Source organism: Cryptomeria japonica, chromosome 4, assembly GCF_030272615.1.
Source record: "Cryptomeria japonica chromosome 4, Sugi_1.0, whole genome shotgun sequence".
NCBI lineage: Eukaryota > Viridiplantae > Streptophyta > Pinopsida > Cupressales > Cupressaceae > Cryptomeria > Cryptomeria japonica.
Genome location: NC_081408.1, coordinates 299652636 through 299678204, shown reverse-complemented (window position 1 = coordinate 299678204; position 25569 = coordinate 299652636).

Below are 25569 nucleotides of genomic sequence, written 5' to 3'. Positions count from 1 at the left end.
CAGGTGCGGAAGGATAAACACTCAAAACTTCATTTGAATATTGGAAATGTTTTTAAGGATATTAGGATCACATGAGACCATTCCCAAAGTTGTTAGACTTGAGTTGATGAAAAAAACCATTCACTAGATCCTTGGTGTTACCATTGAGCTTTGGAAAAACCCTAATCACAAACAGACACCGACAACACCATCCTAATTCCATCAAAACTATCTCAAGTCACCTTTATGGGTTCCGTAACTTTGCTACATTTTGAACATATTCAAAATTGGGTCAATAAATGATGAAAAAAATAGGAGATGACTAAGTCAACCTCCGACACTATACAAATCACATCTATGTTCATTTTAAAATGCTAATGGAAGGGTTCCTACAACATATCCATGTAGCAATAAGAAAAGATGAACATACAAGATCATAGGTTGTGCCTGATCCAATGCTAGAACACATAAAGAAAACTAATACATATCAATTATTACATCTCTCCAATTAGAGTGTTTGATATGCAATTACATTTTTACATTGCTTGAATACATTACATAGATTACAATTACAAGAAATGAAGAACAAGAAGAAAGAGAGAGGGAGACAAGATCAACTCTTGATGTCAATCCTCCAAGCTATTGCCTATTATCACCAATGGTGGTTGGAAATGTCACCTAACCATGTAGAACCCTTAGGTCCACCCCACCGTGCTTGTGGAGAAAGTCACATGATCCAAACAGTTATACAAGGGAAAGTAGTAGGCAATCACCAAACAATGACAAACATGGAGGATACACTCAACATGTACATCTCAATCAACTAGAATCATAACACAACATCAAGAAAGATCCATAACCCCTATAGAATTCCATTCACATACAAAGTAAGGACAATCAGCAAGGAGAAGTGACATCAAATCATCAAGTATGAAACCAACTTAACATTGAACATCTGAAGAATATCATAACATCATGTCTGCATATAATGCTACCACATGAATCCAAAGTGAAACATCACCAACATGGAAGGCACGTCATCTTTGGGGTGCTACTAATATCTAAAAGGCTAGGTACATAGAGAACAATAGAGGGTTGTGTCATTGTGTAGCTTGAAGGTATGGCTCATGTGTAACTTAACATTATCTCATATGGATGAGAATGATGACCACACAAGAACTAGAACCGTATTTGTGGGCATACCACTCTGAGTAAGACCAACACCTACATGTGTGGGCATTCCTTCCCAAGACTCTCTTAGCCCTGCACTAGCACTCAAGGCAAGTTTGGGGAACCAATTATCTTATTTAAATGTTTTAACTTATCCCAAGTTCTAATTAATGTTATCACTTGATTAAGAAAGTCCCTAACGTGATTCCCTATGTACAACTTTGGGTTGGGTGCGTGTTGAGAGCCACTCCTATCATGGACTGTACTATTCATCCTAGGCTTAGTGAAATCCAAAACATGAAACCATTGACCAAGATAATAATTACAAAATCAAGCAGTTTCATCAATTTGAGCCCCAAATCACCAAATGTATCCAATTTCCCAAATGGCCAAAGCACCAATAAAATGGATCCCAATTGATCCCATATGAAAATTTACATACATAAAGTCATCATTCCACAATAGAATACCATATTGAAACTATCCAAATAAACTTTTCATCAAATACCATATGAAATAGAAAGAACCTATCATGTAGGTCATCCAACCTCTACAAAAGAAATGTGAAGACATATGAACAAAAGAGCAACACTGGTGAACAAAAGCACATTACTGGTTATCAAAAGCGCAACACGGGTTATCAAAAGAACAAGATTGGTTATCAAAAGTGCAGGTTTAGACATCAAATGTAGTTTTACAATTATTTTTGCAAAAAGCATAGGAGTTTTGCAGATGCAAATTTTTAGGCATCAGTTGAGCAACTATTTTGTAGATGCACAACTTTAGGTATCAATTGCATGGTTCATCATTGACAGACCTCTAAAAACTAAAAATTTCAAAATGCTCAATTCATAAATATGAGAAAACCCATTTGAGGAAATATGCACAACAACATGTTTCCAAAATAAAATTCACCATAACATGTGAAAAATGCATTCAAAAAGCCTTTCCCCTAGTCCAACAAAAATTTGACAACATTTCCCAAAACCCACATTTTTAAAATTTAAAACTTCAAATTAAATAATCATTCAATAAAAATCTATAAAGAGGAAGAATATTCTAAATCCTTTACTCGATCATGTTCCACTAATTGAAAACACCATAAATCAAAATTCAATGAGAAATAAGAGTTTCCTACCTCAAAACTTGTCAAAACTTCAAATTGAAAATGCCAAATGCACACACCAACTGAGAGAAAGAAATTCTTTGACAGATAGAAGAATCCACGACAATAAATCTATCAAGCCAACACCCATAAAAAATCCACTAATTCCATCTCCCACAATCAATTATCCAAATTCTACTAGTAGGGATTTTTTGAGAGAGAGCAAGAGGGAAAATTGATTAAGTGTTCAAAATGAACTCCAATTACAAAACATAAACTCATTGTTTGAGTGAGTGTTTAAAATAATTTAAAATCCAATTAAACCCAATTATCAAATAAATCCCAAAATCACCTTTATAATAATATCATACAATTCTCAACAAATCAAATGCTCATAAGGCACATTTCACAATCAAACATTAAATCACTCCAACAATATTAAAATGCCATTAATATAAGCACTTAAAATGATGACATTCACAATTAACTGACTATGTACAAATAATATTTACAAGTTTTACACAAATATGCATCAGGGTAATCAAACATTACCAAATTGGTAATCGGAGGTGTAAAGACATGCAATTAGGAAAATCATTTAAATTAGTAATGATGGCTAGGGTTGGGTAACATAAATGGCCAATGTGCTATCCCTTGTAACCAACGTCGAGGATATGGGAACACTTGTGGAGGAGCTAGGAGGATTCGATGCCTTGTAATTACATCAATACACAACAATATATATACACATGCATAATGTAACAAAATACATATATAAACATTCCTCAATCGGGGTCACATAATAACATCATTTGTAGCATGGTATCTCCTCAAATCAAATTGACTAGAATCAACTGTTGAATTCTAACATGTATATCATTAATATATCTATAAGCATTAAATCTCCTCAATGAAATAAAATATAATAAATATAAGCTATTTATTTTTAATCAACCAAATTAGGTTAACATCATTTGTTTCATTCCAATCATTAATCAAATCAACATCTTAAATATTGTAACTCTGAATCATAACATTAGTTTATTTCATTCATCAAAGGCACAATTGGCCCATATTACACCATAACAAAAACCCAATAGGTCACATATCCGAAACAGATATGCAAAAATGTTCCTCACAAGCATACAAAAGAAGTAAGCACACATCTCAATGTAATAACATAATCATGATCATCATGAAGAAGTCCAACAAATAATTGGTCCAAAACGATCATGGATCATATATCAAAACAAGTATAAGACAAGAACTCAAAATCATGTTTTACAACAATGAAGTGTCCAAAACAAGATCAAGTACAACAAAATGGTCTACATCCAAACCACAAATGGCACAATCCACAGGCACAATGCCAAGTCCACATCAAGAAGTACACAATATAGAAGAGAAAATAAGAGGGGCATTACAACACCCATAGGAAGAGTCATATATAGCAAGAGACACATCCCATTAGGAAATTATGTGTATAGAGTAGAATAGAATGTAACAAAGGTATGATGGTAATGTAATAAATGTTATTGTAGCATTGTAATTTGTAACCTATGCCTCAGTCTATGCACTTTGAATAAAAGGGGTAAAAACTTTATTTGAAAATCAGAGACAAGAATTACATAGAGACCCAGAGACACAAAGCTCTAGGAAAGAACCACCAAACCATCCCCAGATCATCCAATTTCATACCCAACCATGTCCTCAGTAAAAATCTTTTGCAAGTCCTGATAGTAATATCCAGAGAGATTCTCCCAACCTTCAACTTTCCAATCACTGCCATGTTTCGAGGCCCACTTGGCCAAACAATCAGCAGCTCTATTCCATTCACGGGGGATGTGGATGAAAGAGACCTGATCCATTAAAGAACTAATTTGGAGAATCTGCTGAACAATCCCTACCAACTGCCACTGAATCCCACTCACCTTCTACTCCGTCAACAAGTTAACAATAATCTATGAGTTTGATTCACAAATCACCTTTCTTCGACCCAGTTCCCAAGCACATTCAAGGCCATAGAGAATCGCCAATCCCTCCATAAAGTTATTAGACTGATACCCTTTATTCACCGAAAATAGGAAAACAACCTCCCCCATGCTATTCCTGCCAACACTACCAACTCCAGTAGGGCCTGGGTTACCCCTAGATGAGCCACCAGTTTTAATCTTGATAAACTCATCCTGAGGGGGTATCCACCTTCCCATCCTTTGCACCTTCTTCATGGCCCGTCTAGCTCTCCTGACACAAGCTGAGGCCAGAGACAACTCCTACAGACCAAGCCTACTCACAATATCAGTCTCATCCCTACCCAAAGGAAAGTTGACCTCACATTTCACTTCCACCGTCTCCCAGATCATTGCAATGATTCTATTCCAAACTTGCTGAACTAACAGTCTGACCTCATGAAAGATTCTCCTGTTTCTCTCGAGCCATATCTACCATAGAATGAAGATGGGCCCAATATACCAGACAATTTGAAGGAAGGAGGATAGGATAGGAGGTCTGCCCAAACTGCTCCAGAACTCCACCAGAGAATCCGCGTCGATACAAGGATGCTTCCACACCCCCACCAATAATGCCAAATAAGCCAAGAGAAGGGACATCTGAAGAACAGGTGTGAGGAATCTTCCTCCCCATTTCCACACAAAACATAGATAGAGGGCCCCATAAATCCCTGCTTGTGGATATTGCCCCAGGTTAGAAATCTATTCAAAGCCAAAGTCCAAGCAAAACAATTACACTTCGGCCAAGACACCTTACTCCACACCTGTTTCCACCAGTTCACCTCTCTTCCCTCAAGTCTTCGGTACATCAATTCTCGGTATCCACTAGCCACCATAAACATGACCATAGTATTGGGAGACCAAGTCAACCCATCCCTACCCTTGAGGGAGATACAGTGTCTATTTGCCAAAATGCCTTGCAACTCCGCACACTCTTTCTCCATCCCAGCAACCGGCCACTCATTAGGAGACTTCCACCTCTCCAACTCCAAACGTCCACACCTATAAACAACCTTGAAGTCACTCACCCTTGACCATACAACCTCCAAAAACCTCTGCCACAGATTCCCAAGGTTAGGGAACTGATCAAGAATAGGAGGGTAGCCATCCCAAGAGTCATTCCAGAAAAGGACCTCTTTCCCCCTCCTGCAAATCCAAAAGAGTCCTACCTTAATGAGAGAAGCCCCCCTCTTTAGAGTATACCAGATTGAAGAGCCCTTTCCCTCAAGTGGATATCTAGGGATTTCCTCCATCGAGATCCTTTGCATATATTTGTTGGCCAAAATCCTAGCCCATCCTCGATCCTGCTCCACACACCACCTCCAATACAATTTAGCCGCCAACGCCTCCCCAAAAGGAATAGACTACCTTAAACCAAGCCCCCCTGACTGCTTTGGGCTACAAACCAAGTCCCAATTGACAAGACTCCATTTTAAAGAGGAAAGATTGCCTACCCATAAGAATTGCCTAGCCAGAGAGTCCAGACCCTTCAAGAACCACTTAGGAGCCACATGAAGCATACATCGATAGATCGGAAGAGCCTGAACCACCGACTGAATCAATTGAACCCTCCCAGCAAAGGATAGTCATCTATGAGTCCAATTTTCAACTTTCGAACAAAATTTATCCAAAATACCCTGCCAAGACTCCCTAGGAGGGTAACCAGGAGAGATAGGGATACCCAAATAAATCAAGGACAAGGAGCCAACTTCGAATCTCAAGATAATAGCAATCCTTCGTTGAATAGCTTCAGGAGTGTTGAAAAAGAGGATAGAAGATTTATCCTCATTGATCAGCTGGCCTGACACAGCAAGATAAACATCCAAGACCATACATAGATTATTAGCTTCTCTGTTCTGAGAAAGCCCCATAAGAGCCGTGCCATCCACAAACTATAGATGAGACTGCAGCTGCAAGTCATTACCCCATCTCCAACCCTAAATAATCCCTAGACCCACATTATGCTTAATCAACCTCCCCAAACCCTCAGCCAAAAGAATGAATAGATAAGGGGAGAGGGGATCCCCCTGTCAGAGACCCCTAGATGCACCAAACAACTCAGTATGATATCCATTGATGAGCATAGAGAAGGAAGTAGTCATAACACAACTCATAACCCACTGAATCCACTCATCAGCAAAACCAAACTCCTTGAGGATCTTCAGAAGGAAGGACCACCAAACTCTGTCATACGCCTTAGCCATGTCCAGCTTGATAAATATAGCTTTTTTCTTGGAAGTTTCCATAGAATGAATGGTCTTCGTGGCAATGACCAACCCATCCAAAATTTGATGCCCTTCCACAAACTCACTCTGCTCCTCAGAGATAACATTCCCCAGACACTTCTTCAATCTATCTGCTATCAGCTTAGAGATGATCTTATAAATCACATTGCAGAGAGAGATGGTGTAGAACTGGCCTAATCGGTCAACCCCCTCACACTTGGGGATAAGAGCAATGAAAGTCGCATTCAATGCTCGAAGCATCTTCTTATTCCCATGGGACTCCTGTACCACCTCCAGTAAATCCAGCTTGACAACATCCCAAAATTGTTGAAAGAATTCTATTGGGAACCCATCCGGTCCAGGAGCTTTTCCTTTCCTCATGTGGAAGACAATCCTCTCAAGCTCTTCCAACAAAATAGGACACAAAAGCTGCTCATTCATCTCCCTCGTGAAAAGAGAGGGAATGCAAGTGAGAACCTGGTTCTCCTCCCCTATTTCCCCCTGCGAGTCCTCCCTGAAAAGGGACCGGAAATACTGAGATGACTCCCTAGATATCTCCTGCAAGGATAAGCACTGTTCGCCTTTGTCATTAACCAGAACCAGGATGGAGTTTCCATGCCTTCTAGCTTTCACTGAGTTGAAAAAGAAAGTAGTGTTCTTGTCCCCCTCCTTCATCCAATCAAAACGAGCCCTCTGCTTCTAGTAAATTTCTTCCCTAAGCTCCCATTCCTCAACCACCTTGACAACCCTATCTTCCTCCTTGAGCAAGTCCTCATAAAAACCTTGCTCTTTGATTTCGCTAGTGATCCCATTCAGCACAATTAGAGCAACTTTTTTGGCATGAAAAATGTTCCCAAAGCCCCGTCGATTCCACTATTTGAGCTGAAACTTAACAAATTGCAGCTGCTTGGCAAAAGAGTACATGGTAGTGCCAAAGGTCGGCCTGCCTTTCCTCCGCCACTTCGCTAGCAGAGCCTGCAAAGAAGGATCCTGAAGCCACATCAGTTGGAATTTAAATGAAGGTGAGCGAGCAACTCGAGACGAAGAAGAAACCAACTTGATGGGCCAGTGATATGACCCTCTCCAATCAAAAATCTTTGAACTGGTGGACCACCCCCCGCCAATCCAAAAATTAGAAACCAAAAAGAGATCCAACCTCTCTACAATCCAATACTCTCCCACCCTCCTATTGTTTCAGGTGAACAAGCCATTACCAATTTTAATGTCAACAAGTTGCAGCAAGGAAATATTATCCTGAAAAAGGAAAGAAGAGGGTTCCAACCGCATCACCCCCCCTTCTTCTCACTCAGCTCTAGGATGGCATTGAAGTCTCCTGCCATAATCCAAGGATGTAAAGGGGCCAACCTTCACATACAGGAAATATGAGACCATAACATTTGCTTCCCTTGAAGTTCAGTAGGGGCAAAAATGTTGGAAAACAAAATGAATTCTCCAGTCTCAAGACTAGAGATAACCCTAGATAACAAAGATCGAGAGGCCATCCACTAGACCAGGTGAAACTTTAAGGGGTTCCAAAGATAGGCCACCCCTCCAAAGGAACCAACTGCCCCAACACACTGACACTCTCCTCGAGCCCACAGCTTTGGTACCAGACCCATCATACTGTCCACTGCAAGTTTAGTTTCTTGGAGAAATAAGACATCAGGCGAATGATTCCTAATCAACTCTCGAACAAATTTTTATCTGGGGCCGGTGTTCAAGCCCCTCACAATCCATGAAAACACAATCATTTTGGAGGATTGGAAAAATGAGAATCCAAAGTCTTTACCGACCCTGACTCAACCAAATTCTCCCCCATCAATTTAATCTTGTCCAAATCCTTCTTTCTGCCAACTTTCAAGCTCTTCTCTAATGCACTTTTTTAATATCTTTCTGATACAAACCCAGATGAGCGGGGGTCTTATTGATTTTGGCCCCAGCCGGTCCAGTTTCAAAGCTATCGGAGATCCCTCCCTCTCAACCAAATTCACTTCAACCCTAGAAGTGAGTCCCAACTAAACCCCTACTGGTTGATCCATCTCTATTTGCTGGCTTCCAACCACTAGCAGGGCCTGGATAGGGTCCTCAAGTGCTCTTTCTGGAGCCCCCCCTAACGCACCATAATCCAGTGGGGTTAACCCCAGATTAACTTCCTGATGGCAAAGGTCATCCAAGGTCTCAAATCTGTTAAGGTATCCTCCTCCTGTCTCTCTTGTAAAGGCCTCTTTTGGCCTCGGTTCCTGTTCTTAGTCTTAACTAGGACAAAACCATCAGTTCCCCCAACCTCAATAGATATAGTAGCTTTCCCTTTTTCAGCCCTATCTTGTCTCGGTTCCGACTGCTAAGGTTGGTGTACCACCGATTTATATCTAGGACACTTACGTTGTAAATGACCATACTCATGACATAGACGACAACAAAAAGGTAAAGTCTCATAATCTAACTGCTAAACCCAGGAATAAGAGTCTGCACACATATCTATAGCATCTGGCAAAGGTTTACTAAGGTCAATTTCAACACAAATACATGCAAAGGTCATTACCTTTCTCCCCAGGGTTTGCGTAGAGAATCCCACTGGCTTCCCAAGCAGAGTGGCCAACATCCAAAGCACATCTTCCCGACAGCATTCCATAGGAAAACGTGGTAAATGGACCCACACAGGAACCCTATTCGGGAGTTCCTTCGAGGGGTTAAACCCCACATGCCAAGGTTTGATGAACAACCCCACCTGGTTGTAAAAATACAGACCACCTTCGAAGACCCTATTGCGGTTCTCCATGCAGTTAAAGGTAACCATGAAGTAGTTATTTGCCAACAACATAATCTCCATTTCCCCCTCCGGAGCCCAAGTCCTTAGTGCCCAGTTTTCCAAGAACTGCAAAGAAACCCTCATTCCCAAAAACTTGCAATATAGCGAGTGTTTTGAAAAATATTCAACGTCTTCCGCTATCATCTTAGGAGGAATAACCAGTTTTGGCCTCTCGTTGCATCTCTCCAAGCAACCATTAATCTTCAAAATACGAGAGTTACCGACACTACCAGCCCCCGAGTCTGATGAAAAAAGGTTATTATTGAAAGTCTTCATGCTCTGTGATGGGGGTTTTGAGCCCATCACGACACAAAAATCCATGACTGGTTGATCCTTCGAGGCCTCCTTGCTAATACTCACCATAAATCTTGAGGTGGTCAACACCCTATACCCCAAAGGGGCCCAAAAGATTAAAAAAACCCCAACAAGCCACCCCTCCCCAACACACCTGGGATGGAGGTCCACCTATGGCCCCCAACCCCGCTGGAACCCGCTGCCTGCGTGGAAAGGCGGCCGATCCGCACAGCTCAAACCCACTTGCAGCCCACTACTCCTCTTCCCTTCCCCCTTTGCTGCTCCCCGCACTGCCTTGACTCCCCCGCTCTGCGCAAATCCTTCCGCACACCCTGGAGACTCTGCAACCACCCCCGATCACGAGTTGGGGCGATGCCCTAGCTCGACCCTCTGCACCTCATGCCCGCGCAACATCCTCCCGATCCTCTCAGTCTATGCACTTTGATTTCCCACTTGTCTACCCTATTTTTTGGGGACAAGAGTGTCTAGAGTGTATTGTGTAATTCATTATGTAATCTTTTCTTTTGAGCAATGTAAATCTTTTTTTGCTACCCTCATTTGTGGAAGGTGATCTAGTTTGTTGTTTGATCTTGTAAGCTTGTGTTGCGAAATTCAACATGGTGTTACAACTCATTATTTAATTCAACATGGTGTTAGAGCATGGATTCAATAAATCCCTTCTCAATATTTGAGAGTTTCTTTTCTTAGAAGTGTTGTAAGGTCACCGAGTTTGCCTTCTTCTATGTATCTGGAAGTAGACAATTATTATTAGCTTTTGAAGCAAAAGGGCGTCAATTTTTTTGAAAATTTTTCATTTATGAAAACTTGCTAATTTTAGAAATCTTCTATATTTGGAAAGTTTTTATTTTGTAGACAGTTTCTATTTTTTGAAACTTTCTATTTTCAAAAAATTTCATTTTGGTAATTTTGGAAAGTTTCTATTTTTGGAAACCCTTCAACCCTTCCAAGCCCTAATTGACATGTAGTTAGTTTTTTGCCCATAACTTGGTCATATAGAGTTGATATCATGCAAATGAGATATCATTGAAAATATGATTTTGGCATCCATCCAATTTTGTTAGTGGTTTTGTCAAATTTTGCACCAATTTTTCGTACTAGGCCTCTAAAGAAAATCTTAATTTTTCACTTTTGGGGCCTTATCTGGCATATCTAGACTCACTTTTTCAAAAATAGATGTCCTTGGAAAGGTGGTTCAGTGCTCTATCTAGATCTACTACTATTTTTTCCCAAGTTTACTTTATTTAGTCTTTTATTTTTTCACTTTAACACTAATTACTTGGTTATTTTGGCTCCTAGAAATTTTTTGTTTGCATTGGATGCATTCTTTTGGGTTGTTCTACCCGTGTTTCCAACACTTTCCCTATTTGGGTATTTTGAACATACTTTTCATGCACTTCTTTGTTTGTAGACACAATGAAATAAAGTGCCACTCTTATGTATGGTTTTTGGGAATTTTGCACATTTTAATTCTCTCTTTCTCTGTAATTACACCATCTCTCTCTAACTTCTCTTCTCTCCCTTTGTTGATACTTGTTTCTACCCCTCTCCCCCTCCCACTAATTATCATCTCTCTCTCTCTCTCTCATTCCCTTATTCTCTCTTCTTTTTCTAGGTATCTCCTACCATTCTCTCTCTCTCTCTCTCTCTCTCTCTCTAATTACCATGTGTCTCTTTGTTGATATTTCCCTCCCCCCTCTACCCCTCTCCTACTACCCCCAATTACCCCCAAATCTCTCTCATTCTCTCATCCCCCCTAATTAACCTGCCTCTCTCCCTTTTTTGATACCTCTCTCTCTCTCACTCTTTCACTCTCTCCTCCTTTATTTATTTACTTCCCTCTCCCCCTTCCCCCCTCTCCCCTTAATTATCCCCAACTCTCTCTCATTCTCTCTTCCCCCTAATCACTCTGTCTCTATCTAACACCTCTCCCCCTCTCCCTTTGTTGATATTTACCTCTCCCCTTAATTACCCTCTCTCTCTCTCATTGTCTCTTCCCTCTCTAGGTCTCTCCCTACCATACTCTCTCTCTCTCTCTCTCTCTTTCTAATTCCAATTATGTGTACCTAATGAAACTTTTATTAATGATAACCTTTCATTGAAAGAGTTATTAAAAAAAGCTTCTACATGTTGGCATTTCAATAGAAAGAAAGATTGTTGATATTCATTAAGTATATTGAGAAGGTTGTTGAAGATTATTTGATATAACTGAAAAAGGATGATAACTATCTTTATAACATTATTTTGTCATTGATGTCAAGAAATTGATTTTTTGATTCAGTATGATGTTACCATATCTTGAGAAGATTGATTTGAAGAGAATTAAGATCTTGGTAAGTGACACAGAAAGAATGTGATAAGAAAGGGGAGAAATAAGTTATTCAATGGGAAACTATTATTGAGTTAGACAATGATGAGATCATGATGTTTAGATTGTTTTGATATCATACATATGTTGTTGATTACAAGGTTAATACTATACTATGTCACTGAGCAAAGGAACCTAGTCAGTAAACCCTAAGGAACCTAGTCGCTAAACCCTAAGGTTATCGATATCGGTTAATGAAGGCGGAATGTCTACCGAGTAAAGTTTAGTATTTACCAAGTTGCAACCGAGTTATGATAGATCTCATTGGATGGATAAAAGCATTATTTAATGAAGGATGCTGATGAGCTAGAGATGTATAAATGATTGGTATGCTGCGCATGAAGTTTGTTAAGGATCTATGGCAATGGAAGATTGGTAGGAAGATCTATAGCGCAGATTGAACCACAATAACCTTGTGCAAGTTCCAAGAAAGGAATGCAAGTCCCTAGGAAAGGTAAAACATTTTCAGATCGAAGGATACATTGAAACTAGTCAAGATTGAAGATATGATGGCTAAGATTGATCATGGGAAATGTGATCAAGGAGATTCAGTGGTTAGCAAATTGTTTATAAATAAGGAATTATTGATAAACAATGTATGTGGGCAAGTGTAAGCACAAGGATCCTACATAGTGATTACCGAGCACAAAAGCTTGAAGACCTGTTTGAATAACAGAGTAAGGAGCCCAAAAGAGGGACAAGATAAGTCCTATGACAAGATTGTTTTGAGCAAAATAGAATCTGCTTTATCATTTTAGATGTGAAGTTGCAGATATATTTTTATTACTATTATTTTGTAAGTGACAGAAAATCTCTTGACTGAGTGGACTTAACAGTCTTATTTGTAAACCCTCTAGCAAGGTAACATTCTAAATGAGTGTTTGAAATCCTTTAACAAGGTCACTTCTAACAAAGTGAAGATCCTAACAGATTTGAGGGAAATCCCTTAACTGGGTCACATCTAGCAATGTGTTTGTAATGTTTAACATGATTTGCTTTTAACCAAGCATACTCTAGAAGAGTATATTTCTTAGTGGGTCCGAAATCCCATAGTGGTTTTTCCCTATTTGGGTTTGCACGTTAAATCTGGTGTTATATGTGTTATGATGATTATGTGTTTATGAGTTTGCATGTTTAGCAGTTTTTGGTTATATTGTTGAAGTATAAGTTACCGAGGTTGAATATGTTGATTTTATGGAAGATTAAGTTTGTATGATTCACCCCCCCCTCTCATCTTGTTAGCTATTGGCATAAGAACTTTACAATTGGTATCAGAGCTTTGGACTCTGAAAGAAAAAGTTTAAAGGTACTTGAAGCAAAGATTTGAAGATGTATAAAAGGGATGCACCAAAGCTAAACAAGTCAAGTTTCTCCACATGGCAGAAAAGGATGAAGCTGCATTTATTAGGAATTGGAGAATATGCAACATATTATTTGGAGAATGATTACATACCACCAAGCACCAACCTGATGACCTTGGAAGAGATAAAGGCAAAACAAGAACATATTCAAGCTATGATTGAAATAACATTAGCATTGACTGACTTAGAGTTTAATGATCTAGAAGGCTGTAATGATGCAAAAGCAATGTGGACCAAGCTCATATCTATGTATGGCGGTGATGAACATGTTCAAAGAGCAAAAGTAGATAGTTTAAGAGGACAACTTGAATCCATGAGAATGAATGAAGGTGAGAACATAACCCAATACAGTACAAGGTTAAAGGAGACTGTCAACCAAATTAAAGGAGCAGGAGGAACTATTGAAGAAAAGGATGTAACAAGTAAGTTGTTGAGAACCCTTCTACCTGCTTATGCCATTCGAGTCTCTGCAATCAATGAATTGAGGTCTATACCTAACATGCTAGTTTCTTTGGATGCTACTATTGGTAAGCTACATGCATTTGAGTTAATTAATTTTGATAATAGTGGGTCTTCAGTAAATAAAGTAGAATCTCCATTCAGTTCTTTTCATATTGGTGAATCTGATGATGACAATGATAGAATGAGTAAGTACTCTGAAGGAAATCATAGTGGAGCAAGTGAAAGATTTCATAAGAACATGGAAGAAGTGCATAAACTGTATGAGGAAATCAAGAAGCAAGAAGAGTTTGAAGCATTATTAGCCAGAAGGTTACCAAGAGGAAAAGGTAAGTATAAAGGAAAGCTACCTTTAAAATGTTTCAATTGTGATAAAATAGGACATATGGCTTCTAACTGCCCTGACAAAGAGTCTAGTGAAAAGAGAGAATACCAAGATAACAGGCAGAAAGACAACCAATACAGAGGACACCGAGACTTCAGAAGGAGAGATAGAAAGACATGCCTAGTAGCTGATGAGGAATCCAACGATGATAAATCTGATGCAATTGATATTGAGGAAGTTTTTTATGTGGCTATTAAAGATGGATCAGATGAAGAAAGGTATGAAGAAAAGGCCCTAAGATCTCACATAAATAACAATGATTCTTGGATCATAGACAGTGGATGCTCACATCACATGACAGGTGATAAACACAAGTTTGTTAAATTAGAAGACTATGATGGAGGCTATGTAAGACTTGGTAATGATGCACCATATCCGATGAAAGGTAAAGGATCTATAACACTTCTTGACAATGATAAATGTGATGATGTATACTGGGTTGAAGGATTGAAATACAATTTGTTGAGTGTAGCACAACTAAACAATATAGGATACTGAATAGAATTTTAGAAAGGAATTGTCAAAGTTCATGACAAGCATGGAAAGTTAGCTACTACCGGGACACAAACAAAAGGTAATACATTTCATCTTGACTCAACTTGGAACAAGTGTCTTTATGCAAAAATAGATGATACCTGGTTATGGCATAAAAGGTTTTGTCATGTAAATTTTAATAATCTGATCAAAATAAGTAAGAGGTCTACTGAGTCTGGAAAAACCTGAGAATGCTATATGCCATAGATGCTAGATGGGTAAGATGACAAGATCAAGCTTTACAAGTAATTCCTACACTTCTAAAGGAATTTTTGATCTAGTACACACTGATCTTTATGGTCCCATGAAAGTTCACAGTTATTATGGTGATAAATATTTCAAATATTTGTGGATGATTACTCAAGGATGATGTTAGTTATATTTTTTTTTAAAAAATCAGAAGCTTTTCAAATGTTTAAATGGTACAAGGAAAGAGTTGAAAATGAAATAGGAAGACAACTGAAATGTCTTAGATCTGATAGAGGAGGAGAGTTCACTTCTGATGAATTTAACTTATTCTGCAATGATCATGGTATAAAAAGGCAAGTATCTACACCGAGAACACCTCAGCAAAATGGGATAGTTGAGAGAAGAAACAAATCAATTGTGGATTATGCCAGAACCCTGATGATAGAAAAAAGGGTACCTCAAACATTTTGGAGAGAAGCAATCAACACTGCATTTTACACCCTAAACCGAGTTCAACTGAAGAAAGGAACTATGAAGACACCATATGAGATTTGGTATGACAAGAAACCTAATGTAAGTTATTTTAAAATCTTTGGAAGTAGATGTTATGTTCACAAAGATGACAGAAATGGAAAGTTTGATCAGAAAAGTGAAGAAGGAACATTTCTTGGTTATTCTTCTAGAAGTAAAGCATTTAAATGTCTGATCAAATCATCTAACAAAATAGTAGAAAGTGCAAATGTGAAAATTGATGAATTTGTAGAAATAAATGATGAAGGAAATTCCAAAGAACCAGAAGATTATGAAGAATTCATTTATGTTCAACCAAGAAGTCCTATCGAGAAAGTTGCTGAAGAAAATGAAGATAATGTCCAGTTATTGAGTGATGAAGAAGATCATACAAAACCGACTAAGCCTATATTAGCCAAATATGTCAGAAGACATCATGCATCAAGTCAGATTATAGGAGATAAGGATGATCTAGTGATGACAAGGAACAAACTGAGACAAAACACATGTCTGATATCCGAATTTGAACCGAGAATAGTAAAAGAGGCATTTAACAGTGAAGATTGGGTAAATGCTATGACAGAAGAGATTGATCAAATCAAGAAGAATGACACATGGACACTGATCCCAAGACCAAAGGACAAAAATGTAATCGGTACAAAGTGGATTTTCAGAAACAAGCTAAATGAAAAAGGTGAGGTCATTCGGAACAAAGCAAGACTAGTTTGCAAAGGTTATGCTCAAGAAGAAGGAATAGATTATGGTGAGACTTTTGCACCTATGGCTAGACTTGAGGGAGTAAGAACATTGTTGACATATGTTGCTTTCAAAAATTTCAAGGTATGTCAAATGGATGTTAAATCTGCATTTTTGAATGGTATACTAGAAGAAGAAGTTTATATTGAACAACCTGAAGGATTTGTTGAAGACAAGAGTAAAGATCAGGTATGTAAATTAAACAAAGCTTTATATGGTCTGAAACAAGCACCTAGAGCATGGTATGAGAGATTGCACTCTTACTTAATCAAGATTGGTTTTATAAGAACAAGTGAAAATAACAACATGTACATGAAGAGTGATGAGGGCAATGAAATACTGATCTCAACCATATTTGTTGATGATATTATTTTTTGTGGTAATGACTCCTTATGCAAGAATTTTGGAAATGAAATGTGCAAAGAATTTGAGATGTCACTAATCGGTGAGATAAAGTATTTTATAGGTTTACATATACTGCAAATGAAAGATGAGATTTTCATTACTCAATCCAAGTACATAAAGGAAATCTTGAAGAAATTTGGAATGGAGGATTCTAAACCAGTAAGTACTCCTATGACTACTAACTGTAAACTATCAAAGAATGATGAATCTGCATCCGTTGATGAGACACTTTACCAATATATGATTGGGAAGTTGCAATATGTTGTGCACAGTAGACCGGATATAGCACATACAGTAGGTATTGTTGCAAGATTCTCTGCAGATCCCAAGGAAACCCATATGACAACAATCAAGAGAATTTTCAGATACCTGAGAGGCACTGAAGATTATGGCTTAGTATATGAAAAGAGAAATGATTTTGATTTAAAAGTTTATACTGATGCTGATTGGGCAGGCAACATAGATGACATGAAAAGAACACATGGTGGAGCTTTCTTTTTAGGAGAAAGACTAGTGAGTTGGCTTAGTAAGAAACAAGGATGTATCTCACAGTCAACAACAGAAGCTGAATATGTTGCTGCAACATTGAATTGTACCAATATAGCATGGATCAAACAACTATTAGAAGGTATAAATGAGAAAGTTACCGAGCCAGTAACTATATTCCGTGATAATACTAGTGCCATTAACATTTCAAAGAATCCGGTAATGCACTCTAAGACAAAGCATATCTCTATAAAGTGTCATTATCTCAGAGAAGAAGTTCAAGAGAAAAAAGTTGTGCTAGAATATATCAGTTCAAAGGAGAAAATAGCAGACATCTTCACAAAGCCACTGCCAAGGGACACTTTTGAGTATCTCAGAAGCAAGTTAGGGGTCCTACCCTTATCTTCTACTCACTAATAGAGTTCGGTGAAAGCATCATATCGATGAATCTACAGAATATTATGTGTGGATTGATTCTGATTTATGCACTTTAGAAGGTTTTCTAAAGGTGTGCAAGAAATAGTGAATAGAGACAAGTTGCTCTGACCGAGACTAAGATGATACACAACAAGGCAAATCACTTCACAGAGGAAGAAATCATGATTTAGTTCTTTTACTTTTTGGCATTGTTGTCAAAGGGAGAGAAGATTAAATGGTAAAATCCTAAATGAAGAAGATAACAGAAGACTAATGATAGGGGGAGAAGATTACAAAAGGGAGCAGACTTAATACAAGTCACAACTCAAAAGCCTAATGAAAAAGGGAGAAGACTTCAAAAGATTTTAATGGCTCAAGGATAATAGGAGAAGTCTAACAACAATCTAAATCCGAATCAATTTGAATATCTTGTTGGTATTACCATTTAAAAGTTGATTTTGCCATCAATGCCAAAGGGGGAGATTGTTGGCATTTCAATAGAAAGAAAGATTGTTGATATTCATTAAGGATATTGAGAAGGTTGTTGAAGATTATTTGATATAACTAAAAAAGGATGATAACTATCTTTATAACATTATTTTGTCATTGATGTCAAGAAATTGATTTTATGATTCAGTATGATGTTGCCATATCTTGAGAAGATTGATTTGAAGAGAATTAAGATCTCGGTAAGTGACACAGAAAGAATGTGACAAGAAAGGGGAGAAATAAGTTATTCAATGGGCAACTATTACCGAGTTAGACAATGATGAGATCATGATGTTTAGATTGTTTTGATATCCTACATATGTTGTTGATTGTAAGGTTAATACTATACTATGTCACCAAGCAAAGAACCTAGTCGGTAAACCCTAAGGAACCTAGTCGGTAAACCCTAAGGTTATCGATATCGGTTAATGAAGGTGGAATGTCTACCAAGTAAAGTTTAGTATTTACCAAGTTGCAATCGAGTTATGACAGATCACATTGGATGGATAAAAACCTTATTTAATGAAGGATGCTGATGCTGATGAGCTGGAGATGTATAAATGATTGGTATGCCACACATGAAGTTTGTTAAGGATCTATGGCAATGGAAGATCGACAGGAAGATCTACAACATAGATTGAACCGCAATAACCTTGTGCAAGTTCCAAGAAAGGAATGCAAGTCCCTAGGCAAGGTAAAACATTTTCAGATCGAAGGATACATTGAACCTAGTCAAGATTGAAGATTTGATGGCTAAGATTGATCATGGGAAATGCGATCAAGGAGATTCAACGGTTAGAAAATTGTTTATAAATAAGGAATTGTTGATAAACAATGTATGTGGGAAAGTGTAAGCACAGGGATGCTACATAGTGATTATCGAGCACAAAAGCTTGAAGACCTATTTGAATAACAGAGTAAGGAGCCCAGCAGAGGGACAAGATAAGTCCTATGACAAGATTGTTTTGAGCAAAATAGAATTTGCTTTAGCATTTTAGATGTGAAGTTGCAGATATATTTTTATTAGTGTTATTTTGTAAGTGACAAAAAATCTCTTGACCGAGTGGACTTAATAGTCTTATTTGTAAACCCTCTAGCAAGGTAACATTCTAAATGAGTGTTTGAAATCATTTAACAAGGTCACTTCTAACAAAGTGAAGATCCTAATAGATCTGAGGGAAATCCCTTAACCGGGTTACATCTAGCAATGTGTTTGTAATCTTTAATAGGATTTGCTTTTAACCAAGCATACTCTAGAAGAGTATATTTCTTAGTGGGTCCGGAATCCCACAGTGGTTTTTCCCTATTTGGGTTTCCATGTTAAATCTGGTGTTATATGTGTTATGATGATTATGTGTATATGAGTTTGCATGTTTAGCAATTTTTGGTTATATTGTTGAAGTATAAGTTACCGAGGTTGAATCTATTGATTTTATGGAAGATTAAGTTAGTATGATTCACCCCCCCTCTCATCTTGTTAGCTATTGGCATTAGAACTTTACACTACAAAGGTCAAATTTGCTTGGCATCCTAAGCCTTTAGATCTCTAAAGACCGTTGGACTTGCTCTCAATGTACGAGTCCCTTGGAGTTAGAAAAATATTAGAAGCAATAAAGAAAAAGGAGTTTATTTCAAGTGACAAACATTTGCGCATGCTTCAAGTAGGAGAGGGTTTGTTTAGGAAAGGTGTGTATATAATTATAATTGGATATCTTACATATACATACTTTAAATTATTAGTTGATTGAAGACATAAAATTATGCGAGGTATTTTGGAGTCTCTAGATTATAAATCTGCTAAACCCTTTGCAATTTTGCACACTCCCATGTTGTCTAAAATTTAATATCGCTTATTAAAAGGTTCCCCACAATATAACTAGCAATTCACTCAAGATGTACAACCATTTGAATGCAAGTGATCTATTAATTGCATACGAGTGAAAAATAATACTTAATATACAAACCAACCAAGATTATTACACAATAAATGAAGTCTTGGACATGTGAGCAATTATCTACCCAATAAAATATATAATATACATATATTATATATAAAGTACATAATATATAAATTATACTATATAGTATTAGATATATATATTATATATAAATAAATATATTAGGATACTTAATCGATATCAGTTAGGATCAGATATCTGTTACATCCATCGCCTAAAAAATAGAGGCAAATGGAAATCCTTTGGTGCTTTTTTTTATGAAAAAGAATGGATATTCGTTACTAAAGCATACAAAAATGGATAGTGGGTTGTTTTGAACACTCCAATGGTCCCAAATTCCTTTTGTAGTCAACAAGCATGGTTATTCTATTTGATACTGATAAAATTTTGATTTTGGTGCACTCTTTCACACAAGTTTCACATTATTAATAGTTTTTGTGCATATTTTTGTAGGTATAATGGGGAGTAGTAGCCATTGTAAACAAAAAGGAAAGAGAAAACTCACAATGGATAAAATTGAAGCATAAAGATAAAAATATAGAGAAAGTCATAGGAAGAGAAAACACGATATGTTGAATATTGGTCAAGATGAGGCCTCTTCTCCACTTGTAAATGTTATTTCAAGTGAAGATGAAATTGAATTTGAAGATATTTAAAATGATATTAAAATTAAAAATGAAAATGTTGAAATTGATATTGAAAATGTTGAAGTCGAGATTGAAAATGTTGAACATCAAATTGAATATGAAAATGTTGACATAGAAAATGAAAATGTTTATTTCATTTAAAATTATGAAATAATTAAACGTTATGTATCACCAAATTACATGAGAAATGAAGACATTTGCGTGGAAGAAAAACAAATTCCAAATCCAAGACCTTCAAGAACCCCAAAATGGCTCTTGAGGTTGATGAGAACATTATGAAAAATTTGGAAGGAAAGAGGTATACAAGAACCATTTGCTTGTGGGCTACACAACTTTTCAATGAATATTTTTAGCAATAAGACCTTGACCGAGCAATGTTAAATTTTTGTTCAATTGTTAAAGATACACAAAATGAAACCTTTTCTAGCCAAATTGAAGATCCATGTGAACAAAAAGATGGAAAAAAATTCTATTATTGTCAATTTTTTTTTAATTCTCCCAATTTTATTGGAAAGGCTACCAAGGAAAAAGATAAGAGATTTTCTCGTAGACTGATCACAACCTCATTGGTAAGTCATCATTTGAGAAAGGTTTGCTTTATGAGGCAAACTTGTATTGATTTCAACATGTCATAGAACATTTGATATAGCACTTGCAAGAAGAGAAAGATTCGATTTTTCTCTTCAAAATGATATAGTTGCTTTTTTTGGGAGGCTACCATGTGTTGATAAGAATCTAATTAGTACCATAAAGGAGGAAATTCAACAATTTTGGCACTCTAACTATAGAGTATCACCCAATGTAAAGGATGTTTTAAAGTTAGGAATTGACAATCATGTTGCATATATGAGTTTTTGTTTTCATTAATGTCAAACTCGTTGATCCAGATCAATTACTTGGATATAGTCTTTGGTTTGGATGTGGTCTGAAATGGCGCAATTATAGTGGTATTGTAGTATGGTCATGTGAATATGTAGAGTCTATTTTTAGTTCTTCTAGAAGGCTTTAATGATGTATCTTGAAGATTCTAGAGCTATGATGTTGGTTTCTAGGATCTACAGTTGGTGTTTAGACATGCGTGACCATTCTAATGTCACTATACATGAATGCATTGCATTCCCATACTTGCTAGTATTTTGGTGACGTGGTTTGGTTATTTAGTGTAATTGGTATATGTCGATGTTATCTTGGGCATCCACAAGTACTCTTAGTGGTCCACATTGAAGATTGTGCAAAGTTGTGATAGTGTGCTTTGATAGTTTTATCTTTTGCACCTAACCTATAATGTTTTGGTCTGTATAGTTGTGTTTGGATCTATGGGAAATGATTTGCAATGGACAAGAAGGTACGTCAACTTGGGTTGAAGCCTCACATGCCTCATTTTTTCTTTCACATTACATTGAAGTTTGTGTTTGGGCTGACATTTACAAATTTACATGTTACACCTAATTAGGCCGATCTAATTGGTGTCCTTGAGGTTTTGGTTGATATAAAAAGGATGGAATCATTGTGCAAAGGAAGATAGAAGTAGAGTGTGTAGTGCGAAGTATATGTGAGTAGTATAGTGGTTCAAAAGTGTTACAGAGCAGTGATTGAGACTGTTTTTGATATATTTTTAATTATCAATTGTGATCAATATGTCAATGGATTCAGTTCTCTAATGTTAAACCCTATTGATGTCTTTATATCTAGAGTATTGTATCTTTCCCTAAAGAAATGATCTTCAACATTTGCAAGTATCCTTTTGTATCTTGCCATAAGGTTGTGCACCTTAGCTTTACAAGTCATCTCAAGGGAAATGATCTCCTTGGCCTTTGGCCTAAACATTTTAACTCATTTTTTCATATAGTGAGATAGTTCTCACCACGGTTTTTCCTAGTTTGGGTTTTTCACGTAAAAATCTTGGTGTTCACACATGATTTCTTTTGTGGTTTTAGTTATTTACTTTCATGCACATGGTAGATGGAATGAATGATAAGTAAAAAAGTTACTTCTGATTTAAATTTTTAATAAGTTGATTCACCCCCCTCTCAACATTCAGTAGTGTTTAACAATGGGTATCAGAGCAAGCCTCCTGAAGTAAGAACCTAACAACTAAGGGAAATTTGGGTTTTTGAAAACGATGTTTGATTATGATTTGGATGCTATGGAACAAAATGAATGGGACATTGATGTTGTGTTAGACATGGATGGAGAATTGAAGCATGCTTTAGTAGATCCAAATGAAAGCAAAAACAAGTGCAAAAAGGAAAAAGAGAAGATCACCTATTTGAGAAAGCTACTCGATGAAGGGAGAAAGGCTATTGATAATCTTGAAATAAAGATACATAAAATAACTAGAGAATGTATCTAGCTTGAGGAAGAGGTGGACATGCTAAAGAAAGAGTTGAAGGAGGAAAAATAACATATTGACAAAGGTCTAAAGCTTAAAGTTGGTAGTGAAGTGCTTGATGTGATGCTTAGTGCTTAGAAGCAAAACAAAGATAAAGGTGCACATGGATTATTGATGAAAAGGAAAAGGTCAAGGATGAATTGAAAAACACCAACAAAGATCAACAAGCTTTCATTCTAGTTTGGAACAAGAAAATTGACAGAAGAACCCCTCTTGCTCTAGCTAGGTTTTCATCGTCCTTTAATGGTAACTGGATTTTATGTAGTAAATTTAGACTTAGAGCTAGTGAACGTATAAGTCATATTAGATCTCAGTCATTTAATGATCAATCCTACACTTGCAATAAGTTTGGACATAATGCGATGAGCCTAAATAATGGCTCTATTTTGATAGATTTTTGATATGATACCCCTGTCTAGGTCTTATGATTAGATGACATTTGGATTATAATACTCTCTTAAGTTGATACCTTTTAAGTGTTTTTGAAACTAGTTTAACTTATACCTAAGGATGTCATATAATGGTTTTAAATGATCTATATATGCAAATATCTAAAATCAATTATAAATATGGTTTACATTATATCATGTTAGCATTAGTATATACATATGTTTGTTGTGCACATTAATATCATGATGCATGGTCAACAAAGGTGAAGTAAAGACTAAATGGCAGTTTAAAGGAGCATCAAGTATATGATCTCAATGCAGACCCAGTCAGAGAAATGAAGTAATGATCGAAACCACTTGACTGGTTCTTCAACAGACTGATTTATGAAAACATTTATAACTGTTCTTAGTGGAGCTTAGATCTAGGAAGCGAGTCATGCTATATTTTCTCAGCTGCACGACAGATGTTGTTCTATTTTCTCGCGCTAACTTCTTCTTTTTCTCCTATTAATAAATCATATTCACCTATTCCGTAGGAATGTGGTCGATCAGTTATAAGTTTGTTATAAGTTTTCCTATAAATAAAGGGATCTCTCTCCTCTCGGGGATAGTAGAGAACGACCATAATATTTTGTAATATGCAGTCTTTTGGTATTTATGTATTTTTCATAGTCAAGATGAAATAAAGAGATCGATATGATTTTGAATGATTAAATAATTATAATATGAGTTCTGGAGATACTCACTCAAGGGGGCCCACTTGGTGAGTAATCCTTTGTATGTTCCAGTTAGTTTCATACTTTTGTAGTAGTTGTTTCTGCAATTGTCTATTCTTGTAGCCATTGGAAATAGTTCTTGTGTCTATTCCTTCAGCCACAACAACAAAGTAGTTCCTGCTGCTTGCCAGAATGTTATCATTTAACAGTAGTTATTTAAAGTAGTTTCCAGTTGTAAGATTAAGTATTAGTTCATTAAGATTATGTGTGTTTACTTTAGAAGAATTTACTTTCCTGCAGTAATATAGAATGGTTGCAATATGAACTTGGTGCACATACAGTGCTGGCCGATTTCAAGTTTACGTCCCTAGTTGATAAATAAATGAGCCTTTGCCACAACAAAGTTATCTATTCAAGGATATTCAATCTCTAAGTTGTGTTTTATTACCTAGTTGTCATTCCAGTTGTGGGGACCAACATTTTTGGCGCCGTTGTCGAGGATGGTGCCAAGCTAAGAATCTGTCGTAACCATTAGTTTTTAAGTTTTCTTAATTAGCTCTTTGAATTTTCTTCATTAATCTGCATGCATAGGAGGAGAAGAGATGCACTAGGAATATTTCTTCCCTCGCATTCCACTCAAGATATAAGATTAGATCAAGCACCTGAAGTAAACCCTTTTGTAGAAACTTATGTGCTAAATAAAGGTATCTTTAATTTGTCAGAAGGAGACATAGACTTCCTAAATGAACCCCCCGAACAAAACATTTTACATCTATTCATTTATCAGGGACCAATGGCAACAAATACTCCACCTCCACCTGTAAATCCAACATTTGAGTTTCCCATTCCTGACTAGCATGATAATGCAAATCTAAAAAACATACCAACTTCTTCACTTCCAAAATTTCTTGGATTGGTAATAGAAGATCCATACACCTTTTTGTTTGAATTTGATATCCTTTGCAGAAGTTATGATTATACCACTAACGCTCATAAACTCAAGTTATTCCTTGCTACTTTGAAAGAAGCTGCCTTGAGGTGGTTTATGAGTTTAGGAAGAGATGTAATCACTACCTGGGAGGAGATGAAGACAAACTTCTTAGATAAGTATAAAGATTATTGCAGGGGAATGGACTGACATGGTGACGATATCTTCAGGATGACACAAAAAGAAGATGAAAGCCTAGAAGACTATTTAGAAAGGTTTTTATTTAACGTCAGGAAATCCAAGCATAGTACTCTAAGTGAAGACTCTATGAAGTTGATTTTTCTAAGGGGCATCAATGATGATTGTGTTGACTCCTTAGATCTAATGGGAGGAGGAGATATTACTCAAGTTCAATGGGATGATATCAGACAAATCTGTCAAAAGTACTCAAGAGCTGCAACAAAAAGGGGAAGACACTATAGGCCTGGTTCTTCAATTGTAAAGTCATCTTCAACAATTTCAAGAATGGAAATAACTCATTTGTTGAAGGATTTTAAAGAAGATATAATTA